The following is a 15,449-nucleotide window of genomic DNA, read 5'->3' on the forward strand; positions in this document are numbered from 1 at the left end:
GGATGCTACCATTATGCCACAAGAACTCTTCTTACAAAAGTGACTATGCTTCAAAAAAATACTTTGCTGATTGTAAAGCGCTTTGGGATGTCAGAGGTTGTCAAAAACACTTCGGGCAGAATCATTCCAGGTTTGCACTAAGTGTGCTAATGGGAGGGAAATAGGACGTTTTACCCACTGGCCGCAATGGCGGGTTTCCGTGCCATATTGTCCCCTTCCTCGCCAGTCCAGCCTCATTACTAATGCATTTCTGGAAAACATGCCAGGTCACTGTTGAGGCGGCCTCTGATTCGCCTACCCTGCCATCGCCTCAGGCCTTCAGTAATTTGGGCATCATATTTAAAGGCCTCACCTGCACAGAGCTAGCACTGTTCAAGGGATAGGAAGTAGTTGGGAACTGATGGCTGCCAAGGGAGAAAACATGCTGCCCCCAAATTTAGTGGTGCCTCCCTTGAGCACCAACTGGATGCAGTGGAGGCCCGCTGTGAAGTTCTCTACCCCCGCTGTGATTGAAGGTCACCAATCCAGCATGGGAGGCAGTAGCAGTGGTGGCCAGCGCCAACATCCTGCAAGAGGATAGCCAAACAGTGCAGGAAGAGGATGAACTTTCTCATTCATTCTACCAGGATAAGTCACTCTTCTCATCACTCTCAACTCACAAACTCACAACCCATCACGCATCCACAACCCATCACTCACTGCCAGTTAAAGGGACATCACCATTCATTCTCTCACATATACTCCTTCAATATCTTAATTCCATCTATGGGGCCACTCACCACCCACACATGCCAGGCATTCTTATCATCTGGCCTGGCAAGCTTTCTGTTTACATTCCCTCTATCTATATTCATGCAGGACAGGCTGGCACACAACAACAGGGAGATGTCGCAGACTGGTGAAAGGATGCCTGAAATCAAGGTCTATACAGACTTTGAAAACAGAGCCACCCAGTTGGTCGGCGACGATCTGGACCAGTCCTGTGCTGACAGTAAGGTTGGTGGTGCTCAACCAAGTGAGGATCCAGCAGTGCAGCATCCATCAGACAACCATGCTGTGAGTCAGTTCCCCTGTTCTGCTGTCCCCTGCCATGCACTAATTATCTCTCCTTGCTTTCGCGGGTGTATCTGGGAAGCAGCCGGTGGGGTCCATGACCCGGTTCCTCAACTCAAGTCCTGAAGACCTCTCAGAAGAAGAATTTGAAGACACCCTCATTAAAGACCTATCACAGCGCTCAGCCATACCTCCACCAGCGCAGACACACACACCTCATTGGGACCTAGTTCTTGAATAGTCTCGGTGTCACAATCTGGTGAGCACATCACACTGTCTGATCCACAGCAGGCGGCAGCAGGGACTTCCCAGGTATCCTGGGCTCAGAGGACTGCTGGAGGCCAGAAATCTGCTGAGCTTGAGTCAGATGATGAGCCTCTGAATTTCATCATGTCTCAATTGCTGGAGCTGCAAAGGCAACCTCGGGAACATCAGGAAGGAATGTCTGCCGTACTCCTCAGATTGCAAGGCACGATGGAGGAGTCCGTCTGCTTTCAGTCTGAGGATCAGCAGGTGCACACCACAGGGCCATCCACCCAGGTGACTCCGGGAGTGTCCCCTCTTCCTGTGATACAGGAGCTCCAGCTCCACAGGCCAAGGAGGCTGCCACTGCCACACACCAGAACCGAAAGCAGGCTGGGGCCCTCCAGGTCTCAGCTCTCCTGAGGATGCAAGTCAAGGTCATCACTGACAGGGTGTAGCAGTCAGCAGCTGCTTCCATGTCTGCTATGGATAATGGGGGAACAAGATTAGAAAGGTTATGAAAATGTAGATGCACAGGCTGGGCACAGGAGTTCATTACTTGTAGATAATGTTGACTGTTGTAAATAAACTCTCAACAATGTCACCCTGACCATGGTCTTTGTTATGATGAGCAGTGGTCATGTCAGTCTGATATAAAAGCTTGGTTCCTGCGCAAGATAAAGGCAGGTGTCTCAGTCCAGGACCTCACCCCTGTGCTTTGTACAACCTTCCCAGCACACCGATGGTGCACCTTTGCAGTCACTGGACACATCAGTTGGCATGATCACGGATCATAGCCCTGAATTACTTACAGACATATTGAACTTTTAAGTAAGACATGTGCTTTTTAAAAAAAGGACCTAAAAGAAAAAGCTGGCGGAGACTGTAAAATAACCACTTGTTGGAAAATTCCTATGTGGGTTACACTTGACCAGAGAATGAAATGTCACACCTAAAAATGTCTCAAGGCCTACTTCAGCCAGAGACAGTTTGAATAAAAGATGCAATGCAAAAAATGAATAGTAATCTCCTGTGATTGTTGAGATAATGAAGGCTGATTACCAGCTCAGCAGGAACCATCTCCTGTGAGTTACATCCCAGACTATGGACAGAATGTGAGTTGAAAAGAAAGCAGATCTGGGCGAAAGACATGTTTGCTTTTCTCTTTTCAGGAATACACAAGAAAAGGGGTTAAAAGCCAACTGCAACTCTGGTCTCTGGGAGCTTGTTTTGGTTTTCCAAGCCTGGTGTGCGAGGAAATGCTGTGAAGGTCAGAGCTAAGGAACATCAACAAGGCATCAGGTAAAAAATCTCTCTCTGATTGCTGGAAGCAAGTCACAAGTCAGCAAAGCCACAGTCATAAAGGGAACAGGATAATTCCTTTCAGCTAGCCTGCAGAACTAAGAATCTCCAAACCAGCTGCTCAACTATTAAAGTTAGCTCTACCGGAATCACCCAACTTAATGGCTGCAACATTTCATCATCTACTCTTCACAGACAAGCCAAAAGACTGACTCGTATGCCTTTTGTCTAACCTTATGTACAGAATTACCTGGAAAAACTCAGCAGGTCTGGTAGCATCGGCGGAGAAGAAAAGAGTTGATGTTTCAAGTCCTCAGTGACCCTTCCACAGAACTGAGCGAATATAATGAGAGGGGTGAAATATAAGCTGGTTTAAGGTGGGGGTGGGGGGGGGTGTGGAGAGAAGTTGGGGGGGTTGGTGTGGTTGTAGGGACAAGCAAGCAGTGATAGGAGCAGATAATCAAAAGATGTCACAGACAAAAGAACAAAAGAACACAGAGGTGTTGAAGGTAGTGATATTATCTAAAAGAATGTGCTAATTAAGAATGGATGGTAGGGCATTCAAGGTACAGCTCTAGCGGGGGTGGGGTGGAAAGACTAGCAGGACATAAAAGATTTAAAAATAAAGGAAATAGGTGGGAAAAGAGAAATCTATATAAATTATTGGACAAAAGAAAAGGAAGGGGGAAGAAACAGAAAGGGGGTGGGGATGGAGGAGGGAGTTCAAGATCTAATGTTGTTGAATTCAATATTCAGTCTGGAAGGCTGTAAAGTGCCTAGTCGGAAGATGAGGTGCTGTTCCTCCAGTTTGCTGGAACAATGCAGCAAGCCAAGGACAGACATGTGGGCAAGAGAGCAGGGTGGAGTGTTAAAATGGCAAGCGACAGGGATGTTTGGGTCATTCTTGCGGATAGACCGCAGGTGTTCTGCAAAGCGGTCGCCCAGTTTATGTTTGGTCTATCCAATGTAGAGGAGACCGCATTGGGAGCAACGAATGCAGTAGACTAAGTTGAGGGCCCTGTGTCCGTGTCCAGCCTATCTCCTGCGCATCCGCCCTCACGCCTTCTCCTCCCTCCCAGAAACATGATAGGGTCCCCCTTGACCTCACTTATCACCCCACCAGACTCCGCATTCAAAGGATCATCCTCTGCCATTTCTGCCAACTCCAGCATGATGCCATCACCAAACACATCTTCCCTTCACCCCTCCGCCCCCCCCGGCGGCATTCCATAGGGATCATTCCCTTCAGGACACCCTGGTCCACTCCTCCTTCACCCCCTATGCCTCAACCCCCACCTATGGCACCTCCCCATGCCCACGCAAAAGATGCAACACCTGCCCCTTCACTTCCTCTCTCCTCACCGTCCAAGGGCCCAAACACTCCTTTCAAGTGAAGCAGCATTTCACTTGCATTTCCCCCAACTTAGTCTACTGCATTCGTTGCTCCCAATGTGTCTCCTCTACATTGGAGAGACCAAACGTAAACTGGGCGACCGCTTTGCAGAACACCTGCGGTCTGTCCGCAAGAATGACCCAAACCTCCCTGTCGCTTGCCATTTTAACACTCCACCCTGCTCTCTTGCCCATACGTCTGTCCTTGGCTTGCTGCATTGTTCCAGTGAAGCCCAACGCAAACTGGAGGAACAGCACCTCATTCTCTGACTAGGCACTTTACAGCCTTCCGGACTGAATATTGAATTGAACAACTTTAGATCCTGAACTCCCTCCTCCATCCCCACCCCCTTTCTGTTTCTTCCCCCTTCCTTTTGTTTTTTCCAATAATTTATATAGACTTCTCTTTTCCTACCTATTTCCATTATTTTTAAATCTTTTATGCCCCACTAGTCTTTCCACCCCACCCCCACTAGAGCTGTACCTTGAGTGCCCTACCATCCATTCTTAATTAGCACATTCCTTTAGATATCACCACCTTCAACATCTCTGTGTTCTTTTGTCTGTGACATCTTTTGATTATCTGCTCCTATCACTGCTTGCTTGTCCCTACAACCACACCACCCCCCAGCCCCCGCAACTTCTCTCCCCCACCCACCTTAATCCAGTTTATATTTCACCCCTCTCCTTATATTCGCTCAGTTCTGTGGAAGGGTCATGAGGACTCGAAACGTCAACTCTTTTCTTCTCTGCTGATGCTGCCAGACCTGCTGAGTTTTTCCAGGTAATTCTGTTTTTGTTTTGGATTTCCAGCATCCGCAGTTTTTTGTTTTTATCTCTGTTGCATTTTTATTAGTTTTCTCGCATTTTAGTAACTAATAAACTCATTCTTTCTTTGACTCAACAAGGCTTGGTTAAATTGGCTCCCTTTAAAACATAAATATATTTGGACTGCGAAAAGGTATCCACAATGGAAGGGAACCATTTTAAATTAACTTTGTTGCGACCAACCGGGGGGGTTGAATAAAGAAGGGGGGGCCAATTCATCCCTCCTCACCTGGGAGCATAACAATTTGGGGTACCTCATCCGGGACCACAACAAATTGGGGGAACCTTGCCCAGGGACTGGTCATAACATAGTCATGCCTGCACCTCGATTGGGCTTATTATTGCTCCCAGAATGTCCTGGGCCGGCGGCACAGAGTTCCATCATTCTCTGTGTGCTCTCAGCACTTTTGAGTTGTGGCTGGCCCCCATCTCATCAGCATCTGTGTCCAGCAACAGTGTGGTCCTGAAGTGTTCAGCTCCCAAAGGATGCCATAGCATCAGGAGAAGTTAAGGTTTCCCCGCTGCATCTCCATGATTGACCCTGTTTACAGGGTGCAAGCGAGGTGCCATCAGCCAGACAGGAGTCAGACATTCACGTATGCTATGTGAGAATCTATGGAGTGTCCCCACTGCATGTCGTCATTATCCTCCTGAATGTAGGGAATGTGGGCATCTGCTGCGTCTCCATGATAGGAGCCTTATCACAGAGGGTATGTGCACTGCCATCTGCCAGACAGGAGTCAAACATTAACAGATGCAATGTGAGGATCTATGGAGTGTCCCCACTGCATGTCGTCATCATCCTCCATGAATCTAGAAGCCATGAGGGCCTCCTGAGCATGCCTCCCTTGTCTGGCCAGTGCGATGATCTCATTGCCATCATCCTTGCCTTCAAGGATCTCATCCCCGAAGCCGTCCTCCTCATCGGAGATGTGAAGCTCCTCCATCTCCTCCTCAGCCAACTCCTCTCCGCGTTGCAGTGCCAAGTTGTAAAAGCGCAGCAGGCGACTATGAAGTGTGACACCACCTGTGAACTGTATTGCAGAGCTCCACCAGACCGGTCCATGCACCAGAACCTCATCTTCAACAACTCAATGGTTTGCTCCACCAAAGTGCGAGTTGTAGCATAAGCCTTGTTGTACCTTCTGTCTGCTGCAGTCTGAGGCTGCCACATGGCCATCAACAGCCAAGTCCTCCATGGGTAGCCCTTGCCCCCGAGGAGCCGACTCTGCAGCCTCTGTGGACCTGGGAAGATGTCAGGGATCTGAGACTTAATGAGAATGTAGGAGTTGTGGACACTCCCTGGGAATCTTGCACAGGCCTGAAGGATGCATTTGTGGTGGTCACCGACCAGCTGAACATTCAGCGAGTGGAAGCCTTTGCGGTTGATTTAGTTCGCTGCTTGCTGCCACAGAGATCTAAGCGTCATGTGAGTGCCATTGTTGGCACCTGTGGAAAATTGGAATTCTGCACAAATCCCAGCATTCTTGCTTCTTAGCTTGCCTGATCCTGGGTGAAATACGCAAAGTTGTGTGCCTTTGTCTGTGACCTGCTAGATGCACTTTTGTGTGGAGCCTTGCGAGATCACACAGAGGTTATGTGTGGATCCCTGAAAGGAGCCAATGGCATAAAAATTGAGCGCCACGGTCATTTCATGGCCACTAACAGTGAATGCTCTCCAAATCCCCGAGCTGCCAAGTCCTGTAGCATGTGGCATATGTGACCGACCAGTTTCTTGGACATGTGCAGTGTTTGGCGACACTGTTTCTCGGTCATCTGCAGGAATGACAAGTGCCATTTGTAGACCATGGTTCTAACGAGGTGCCTACCCACAAAGGTTTACTGTGGCATGTGTGGGACCCCCAGCTGCACCATCTTCCTGAGGGTGCTGCTCCTCTGGCAGCCCAGCCAGGCCCCTCCATCACTCTCTTCTCCTTCGTCTCTGCTCTTTATAGGCCATGAGGCATACAGATAGTTCATCAGGCTTCATGCTCCTTATGTAATCCTGTAGGATGAAAGGGAGACACGCATGGGTTAGCTTGGGTGTACTAAGAATCTCTCTTGGTTAAGTCTGGGGGCCCCTTAACGCATGCTGGAGAGTGCTGGCCACCACTTGGATGACCAGAGTTTAGTGCGCTGCATGGCTGCCTGAAGTCCCATCCACCTCCACCCCACTCCACCTGATCGATTGGTGGCAGCTTTGCCCATCGGACTGAATGCTGTGCTCTCAGCTCAGGCACAGGCATTCACCTAATCTGCACTGCAAGGCTGCACTGTTAGCTTGAACCATGAGGGAGACTGGTCCAAACCGGGATGATGACATTGCAAGGGACTGTGGGCACCCCCACCAGTGACTGATCCACAGCCAGCTTTAGCAAGGAGATTGTACAACATGCCCAGTCATCCAACTGCTCTACTGCCCCCTAAAATGTTAATTAATTTGCAGTCTGCACTCAAGGGGTGAAAAGTTTAGGAACATTTGGTGGCAATTTCATGACTCTGCGTTGCTTTAGTGGGCAGATAGGCTAGAGGCCTGACTCCAAGCATGTCAATATAGAAGGGCCTGAAATGTCTCAGCTGCGGAAGAATCCTCACTTCATACAATGTCTTCCTAATGTGTGGCCACCTTGCCACCCACCCCCTCGCCCCAACCACAGTGTAGCCGTTGTCCCGGCGCCGCACTGTCAGCCAGCTGGGAAAAAGCGACTTGCTGTGCCTTTGCCTGAATGCGTGGCATCTCTTCCTTGATGTCGTACAGGTGACACTCACGAGTGCTGCTCAACGTTACTGTGCACTCACCTCCAAGTTTCCCTCGGAGTTCAGCTCACCAGGCGCCTGCCTTATAAATACTGTTGTGAATCACGTTGCTCTGAAGTCATGACAATGTGGGAAGTAAATTCAACATGGGGGGGATGATTCTGGTGAGCAGGGCTTATAATTAGATGCAAATACATTGAAATTAGGTCCCTGACTTTGAATGGCAAGAAAGGCATTATAGGATTTTGTCCACTGCATATTTGTTGCCAACAGCTGCCAAGTTTGGCTCTGTAACCACATTCCATGCGATCTGCTAAAAGAACCGTCATGTATCTAAAGCTGGAAGAGGAGTTCATTGACAGGTGGAACAGACGATTGCAAACTGGTTTCTCAATGGCATAAAACTGATTTTTGGCCTTCTCGCCCATGCCCACCATGATGCCTGATGGCAACAGGAGCGGAAAATTCCAGCCTTTCTTTCTCCTTTCCCTGCTTGCCTGTTTGCTTGCACACTTCCATTTTTAGATGGGATAATGTATTTTGAAGATTTGATTTTGCTGCCTGTTTCTTTGTTTACTGCAAAGCTTTTGCATTATAGGATTTTGTCCACTGGATATTTGTTGCCAACAGCTGCCAAGTTTGGCTCAGTAACCACATTCCATGCGATCTGCTTATAGAGCTGTCGTGTATTTAAAGCTGGAAGAGGAGTTCATGCAAAGTGCTTGAGCCTCTGGCATTTAACATTCATTCCAAATTGGCTCAGATATCTTGTTTCCACACCTAGGTACACCCATTTGGAATGAGACTATCTGCCTTTGTTGCTTCATGAGAGAGGCTGTGACGGAGTTAAACCATCCAATTTGCCAACAAAATCCTGTTCAGAGCAGCACTGCCTATTGTTCTCAAGATCTCCATACATTGCAACCAAATATTGTCAAGCTGCAACTGGTGACATTTGACTTCAGTCTGACTTCAGTCCACTGATGCAGCTAATGGGTGACAGAAGCCTTGCTTGTCAGAGGTCAAAGGTTGGGGTGGGGGCAGGAGTGCTTTGAAATCAGGGGGTTAATGAGTACCCTGAAATCAGAAGGAAGCTCAATAGCCGGGCAAGGAGGGAGGGAGAATTACCTGGAAAAACTCAGCAGGTCTGGCAGCATCGGCGGAGAAGAAAACAGTTGACGTTTCGAGTCCTCATGACCCTTCGACAGAACTTGGGTGAGTCCAAGAAAGAGTTGAAATATAAGCTGGTTTAAGGTATGTGGGTGGGGAGAGAGAGAAGTGGAGGGGGTTGGTGTGGTTGTAGGGACAAACAAGCAGTGATAGAAGCAGATCATCAAAAGATGTCACAAACAACAGAACAAAAGAACACATAGGTGTTAAAGTTGGTGATATTATCTAAACGAATGTGCTAATTAAGAATGGATGGTAGGGCACTCAAGGTATAGCTCTAGTGGGGGTGGGGGGAGCATAAAAGATTTTAAAATATTTAACTCCAGCATGATGCCACCACCAAACACATCTTCCCTTCAGCCCCCCTGTCGGCATTCCGTAGGGATTGTTCCCTCCGGGACACCCTGGTCCACTCCTCCATCACCCCCTACTCCTCAACCCCCTCCAATGGCACCTCCCCATGCCCACGCAAAAGATGCAACACCTGCCCCTTCACTTCGTCTCTCCTCACCATCCAATAGCCCAAACACTCCTTTCGAGTGAAGCAGCATTTCACTTGCATTTCCCCCAACTTAGTCTACTGCATTCGTTGCTCCCATTGTGGTCTCCTCTACATTGGAGAGATGAAACTTAAACTGGGCGATCGCTTTGCGGAACACCTGCGGTCTGTCCGCAAGAATGACACAAACCTCCCTGTCACTTGCCATTTTAACACTCCACCCTGCTCTCTTGCCCACATGTCTGTCCTTGGCTTGCTGCATTGTTCCTGTGAAGCCCAACACAAACTGGAATAACAACACCTCATCTTCCGACTAGGCACTTTACAGCCTTCCGGACTGAATATTGAATTCAACAACTTCAGGTCTTGAGCTCCCTCCTCCATCCCCACCCCCTTTCTGTTTCCCCCTTCCTTTTGTTTTTTTCCAATAAATTATATAGATTTTTCTTTTCCCACCTATTTCCATTTTTTAAAAAAATATTTTAAAATCTTTTATGCTCCCCCCACCCCCACATGAGCTATACCTTGAGTGCCCTACCATCCATTCTTAATTAGCACATTTGTTTAGATAATATCACCAACTTTAACACCTATGTGTTCTTTTGTTCTGTTGTTCGTGACATCTTTTGATGATCTGCTTCTATCACTGCTTGTTTGTCCCTACAACCACACCAACCTCCTCCATTTCTCTCTCTCTCTCTCTCTCCCCCCCACCACACACCTTAAACCAGCTTATATTTCAACTCTTTCTTGGACTCACTCAAGTTCTGTCGAAGGGTCATGAGGACTCGAAACGTCAACTCTTTTCTTCTCTGCCGATGCTGCCAGACCTGCTGAGTTTTTCCAGGTAATTCTGTTTTTGTTTTGGATTTCCAGCATCCGCAGTTTTTTTGTTTTTATCACTGTGTTTAATTGACTGCCACTGCTCTTCAAGAAATGCCTACCTCCTTGAAGAAGTTCTGTTCGTCTCTGCGACAAGATTTCCGTATCTCTCTTTTGCCTTGCTCACCTTCATTACTTTCCATTTCCCTCCTGGTGTTTGACAAGGTGTTTGCTAAAACCCGCTTTCACAGCCATATCTCCTTTCTCAGTGACTGTCTCCGTCTCCGACTTACCCCACGTGGATTTCAACTGAAATTCCACCCCTCATGTTTCGAACCCACCCCGGATTACAGGTATCTCCGGGACATAAAACATTTCTCGGACTGCTGCTCCCATCACATTCTGAAATCCACACTCAGTGCCATGTGCTGCCATATGAACACATTCGACCTCTCCCTCCAGCAGCACCGCCGTACCTTTTTTCAAAGCTGCGCGTGCCCCCAGTTTCATTTTATTCTTCGGCTCATCCGATGCCTCAACAAGAAACCTTTTCTCTTTCTCTCAAGTGCTAAGGAACGCAAGCTCCAACAACTCAGCGACACCAACACCCATCTAGGACCCTCCACCCCTGCTAGTCCGTCCGTCCCCAACCCATCTTCCAATCCCAGCCCCAGCCGTGTATTCACTATAACCCCTGACCTTCCCCTCTCCGATGCTGAACGTTGAGTACTCAGCAAAGGACTTATTTTCATACCCTTACGCCCTCACCTCAATGAATTTCGAGCTCGGCACGATGCTGAACTCTTCTTCCACCGTCTTCATCTCCGGGCTCACTTCTTTGGGCAGGAGTCCTCTCCCCGTTCAACGGATCCTTTCACCCACCTCCAATATTCTCCCTCCACCTGGACCCCTCCCTCTGGATTCTTACCTTCTCTTGATCTTTTCATTGAGAACTGTCGGCGCGACATTAGTCGTCTCAATTTCTCTGCTCCTCTCACGCATTCTAATCTCTCTCTCTCTGAACTTACTGCACTCCATTCTTTCAGGTCCAACCCTGACATTGTCATCAAACTTGCTGACAAGGGTGGTGCTGTTGTTGTCTGGCGCACTGACCGCTACCTCGCGGAGGCTGAGCGTCAACTCGCAGACACTTCCTCCTACCTCTCCCTGGACCATGACCCCACCACTGAACATCAAGCCATTGTTTCCAGGATTGTCACTGACCTCATCTCCTCTGGGGATCTTCCTCCCACAGCTTCCAACCTGATAGTCGCCCAACCTCGGACGGCCCGCTTCTATCTCCTACCCAAAATCCACAAACAGAACTGCCCCGGTAGACTGATCATCTCAGCTTGCACATGCCCCACGGAACTCATTTCTCGTTATCTTGACTCCCTTCTCTCTCCCCTTGTCCAGTCCCTTCTCACCTACATCCGTGATTCCTCTGACACCTTACGTCACATCAACCATTTCCAGTTCCCTGGCCCCAACCGCTTCCTCTTCACCATGGATGTCCAATCCCTCTACACCTCCATCCCCCACCAGAATGGTCTGAGGGCCCTTAGCTTCTTCCTCGAACAGAGGCCTGAACAATCCCCATCCACCACTACTCTCCTCCGTCTAGCTGAACCTGTTCTCACACTGCACAATTTCTCCTTCAACTCCTCTCACTTCCTCCAAATAAAAGGTGTGGCTATGGGTACCCGCATGGGCCCCAGCTATGCCTGTCTCTTTATGGGGTATGTGGAACATTGCTTGTTCCAGTCCTACTCTGGCCCCCTTCCACAACTCTTTCTCTGGTACGTCGATGATTACTTCGGTGCTGCTTCATGCTCTCATCGGGACTTGGAAAAATTTATTAATTTTGCTTCCAATCTCCACCCCTCCATCACTTTCACATGATCCATCTCTGACACTTCCCTTCCCTTCCTTGACCTCTCTGTCTCAATCTCTGGTGATAGACTGTCCACCAATATCCATTACAAACCCACTGACTCCCACAGCTACCTCGACTACAGCTCCTCACAGTCCTGTAAGGACTCCATCCCATTCTCTCAGTTCCTTCACCTCCGTCGCATCTGTTCCGATGATGCTACCTTCAAAAACAGTTCCTCTGACATGTCCTCCTTCTTCCTTAACCGAGGTTTTCCACCCACGGTCGTCAACAGGGCCCTCAACCGTGTCCGGCCCATCTCCCACGCATCCGCCCTCACGCCTTCTCCTCCCTCCCAGAAACATGATAGGGTCCCCCTTGTCCTCACTTATCACTCCACCAGCCTCCGCATTCAAAGGATCATCCTCCGCCATTTCCGCCAACTCCAGCATGATGCCACCACCAAACACATCTTCCCTTCAGCCCCCCTGTCGGCATTCCGTAGGGATCGTTCCCTCCAGGACACCCTGGTCCACTCCTCCATCACCCCCTACTCCTCAACCCCCTCCAATGGCACCTCCCCATGCCCACGCAAAAGATGCAACACCTGCCCCTTCACTTCGTCTCTCCTCACCGTCCAAGGGCCCAAACACTCCTTTCAAGTGAAGCAGCATTTCACTTGCATTTCCCCCAACTTAGTCTACTGCATTCGTTGCTCTATATTGGAGAGACCAAACGTAAACTGGGCGACCGTTTTGCAGAACACCTGCGGTCTGTCTGCAAGAATGACCCAAACCTCCCTGTCGCTTGCCATTTTAACACTCCACCCTGCTCTCTTGCCCACATGTCTGTCCTTGGCTTGCTGCATTGTTCCTGTGAAGCCCAACACAAACTGGAGGAACAATACCTCATCTTCTGACTAGGCACTTTACAGCCTTCCGGACTGAATATTGAATTCAACAACTTCAGGTCTTGCGCTCCCTCCTCCATCCCCACCCCCTTTCTGTTTCCCCCTTCCTTTTGTTCTTTACCAATAAATTATATAGATTTTTCTTTTCCCACCTATTTCCATTTTTTTAAAAAATATTTTAAAATCTTTTATGCTCCCCCCACCCCCACTAGAGCTATACCTTGAGTGCCCTACCATCCATTCTTACTTAGCACATTTGTTTAGATAATATCACCAACTTTAACACCTATGTGTTCTTTTGTTCTGTTGTTTGTGACATCTTTTGATGATCTACTTCTATCACTGCTTGTTTGTCCCTACAACCACACCAACCTCCTCCACTTCTCTCTCTCTCTCTCTCCCCCCCCCACCACACACCTTAAACCAGCTTATATTTCAACTCTTTCTTGGACTCACTCAAGTTCTGTCGAAGGGTCATGAGGACTCGAAACGTCAACTGTTTTCTTCTCCGCCGATGCTGCCAGACCTGCTGAGTTTTTCCAGGTAATACTGTTTTTGTTTTGGATTTCCAGCATCCGCAGTTTTTTTGTTTTTATTTTTGTTTTTATATATAAGGAGATAGGGAGACTGGGAACAGAGGCTCAGGGGAGAGGTGGAGACTGGGATTCCAGGAAGTGGTAGACATTGGGAATTGGGGTTCAAGGGAAAGGTGTTGACTGGGCATGGGAGCTTAGGAGAGTTGTGGAAATGGAGAATGACAGCACAGGGGAGAGGTGGAGATTGGGAATGAGGATTCTGGGAAGAGATAGGGACTGGGAATGAGAGCTCAGGGGAGAGGTGGAGAATGGGAATATGGATTCAGGAGAGAGTTGGATACTGGGAATGGGAGCTAAGGACAGAGGTGGAGATGGGGGATGGGTACTCAGGAGAGAGGTGAAAATTGAGAAGGTGTGCTCAGGGGAGAGGTGCTGGCTGGAAGTGGGGATTCTGGAAATAGGTGGCCACTGGGAATCGAAGTTCCGGGGAGAGTTGGAGACTGGGAATAGAGAGGTGGAGATTGCTAATGGGGGCTCAGGGATGAGGCAGAGATTGAGATAAAAACTGAAAATGCTGGAAAAACTCAGCAGATCTAGCAGCATCTTTGGAGAGAGAAACAGAGTTAATGTTTCAAGTCCGTATGACCCTTCTTCAGAGTACAAACAGACTTCTTCAGAGTCATATGGACTCAAACAGTTAACTGTTTCTCTCTCCACAGATGCTGCAAGACCTGCTGAGTTTTTTCAGCATTTTCTGTTTGCATTTCAGATTTTCAGCAGCTGCAGTATTTTGCTTTTTTTATCGGCGGATATTGAGAATGGGAATTAAGGATGTGAGTTTGGGGGAAAGAAGTGGTCTTGAGAATGGGGAGAGGCTGGACTTAGAATTGTGGAATTAGGGCTCAAGCAGGGATTCCCTCAGTTTCCCCTCTTCCTGAGTCCGGTTTTCCCCCTTTACTTGCTCACAGTGACTTCCTGCTTCTTGGAGCCTCTGACAAAAACACAAGCATAAGTTCTCAACGACAACTTTGTAAGGTAGATGCAATAATGGTTTGTAGAAGTCATGTGACCTGATGTCATGTTGTCAGAAGATTATGTGATCAAAACTCTAGGAATGCCTCTAATTAGAGTTGGAAACCTAGATGGCAAGGTGCTCTAAAGTGAAGGATCTCATTCATGGCCCATATATAGCCATATAGGCCTCTAGAAAATCCCCAGTTTATATAAATAGGCTTTTACTTCTTCGTATACATGTGTGTGTCAGGCAACAGGAAATAGGAATACAGGTAGTTGTGTAATTCTGGCAATCACAATGCTTTAATTTTACACCTGCACAGCATGACCATTGCCTGGAATATGCACTGAGGACAAGATCCCTGCATCCCAGCGTAAATATCGGGGCTGAGACAACCTCCACTCGCCCAGTTCACTCTGCTTTGATTTTATAGCTAATGGGCCTTTATTTCCACCCTATTCCAAGGGGAAGTCCTGGCTCATAGAGCTGCTAGCCTATCAGAGGCTGGCAGATCTGCTCCACCAGGAGCGGTGGCCACTCAGGACATCAAGAAGATGTTCAGCAATGGACTGGACCTCCAGGTAAATCTGGGGTGTCACTGCAGCCAGGTTGGCAGGTCCCAGTGAGGGGGCGGAGGGTCATGTTGGCCAGGGTGGGTGTGTTGTGGGGGGGGGGTGGTGTGGGTGAGGGAAAACTGTAGAGGGAGGCCTCTGATTGGCACTGGGGACCCGTAAAGGAGGATTTTCAGGCTCCAGGCCTATCTTTAGATCTACCACAACCTCAACCTGGTACATGCCAATGGCCTGGAATTTTATTACAACCCGAAATATTGTTTCTACTCCTGCATGCTGTCTGGATATGGCCAACTTTCCCCACAGTTATAGCATTTTGACTGGAAATGTGGACGTTTAAGTGGCTGGTGACTACCATGGCATCGGTAGCATTTAAATTTCGGATTCTGAGTCTGTGAATTTGGCTGCTGTGTCCTGGATCTTGCTGAAATCCAGTGGACCTCTCCTGCTGGCTCCAGAAAAGAACTTTCTTGCAAT

This window comes from Carcharodon carcharias, chromosome 5 (genome assembly GCF_017639515.1).
Source record: "Carcharodon carcharias isolate sCarCar2 chromosome 5, sCarCar2.pri, whole genome shotgun sequence".
In the NCBI taxonomy this organism is placed as follows: Eukaryota; Metazoa; Chordata; class Chondrichthyes; order Lamniformes; family Lamnidae; genus Carcharodon; species Carcharodon carcharias.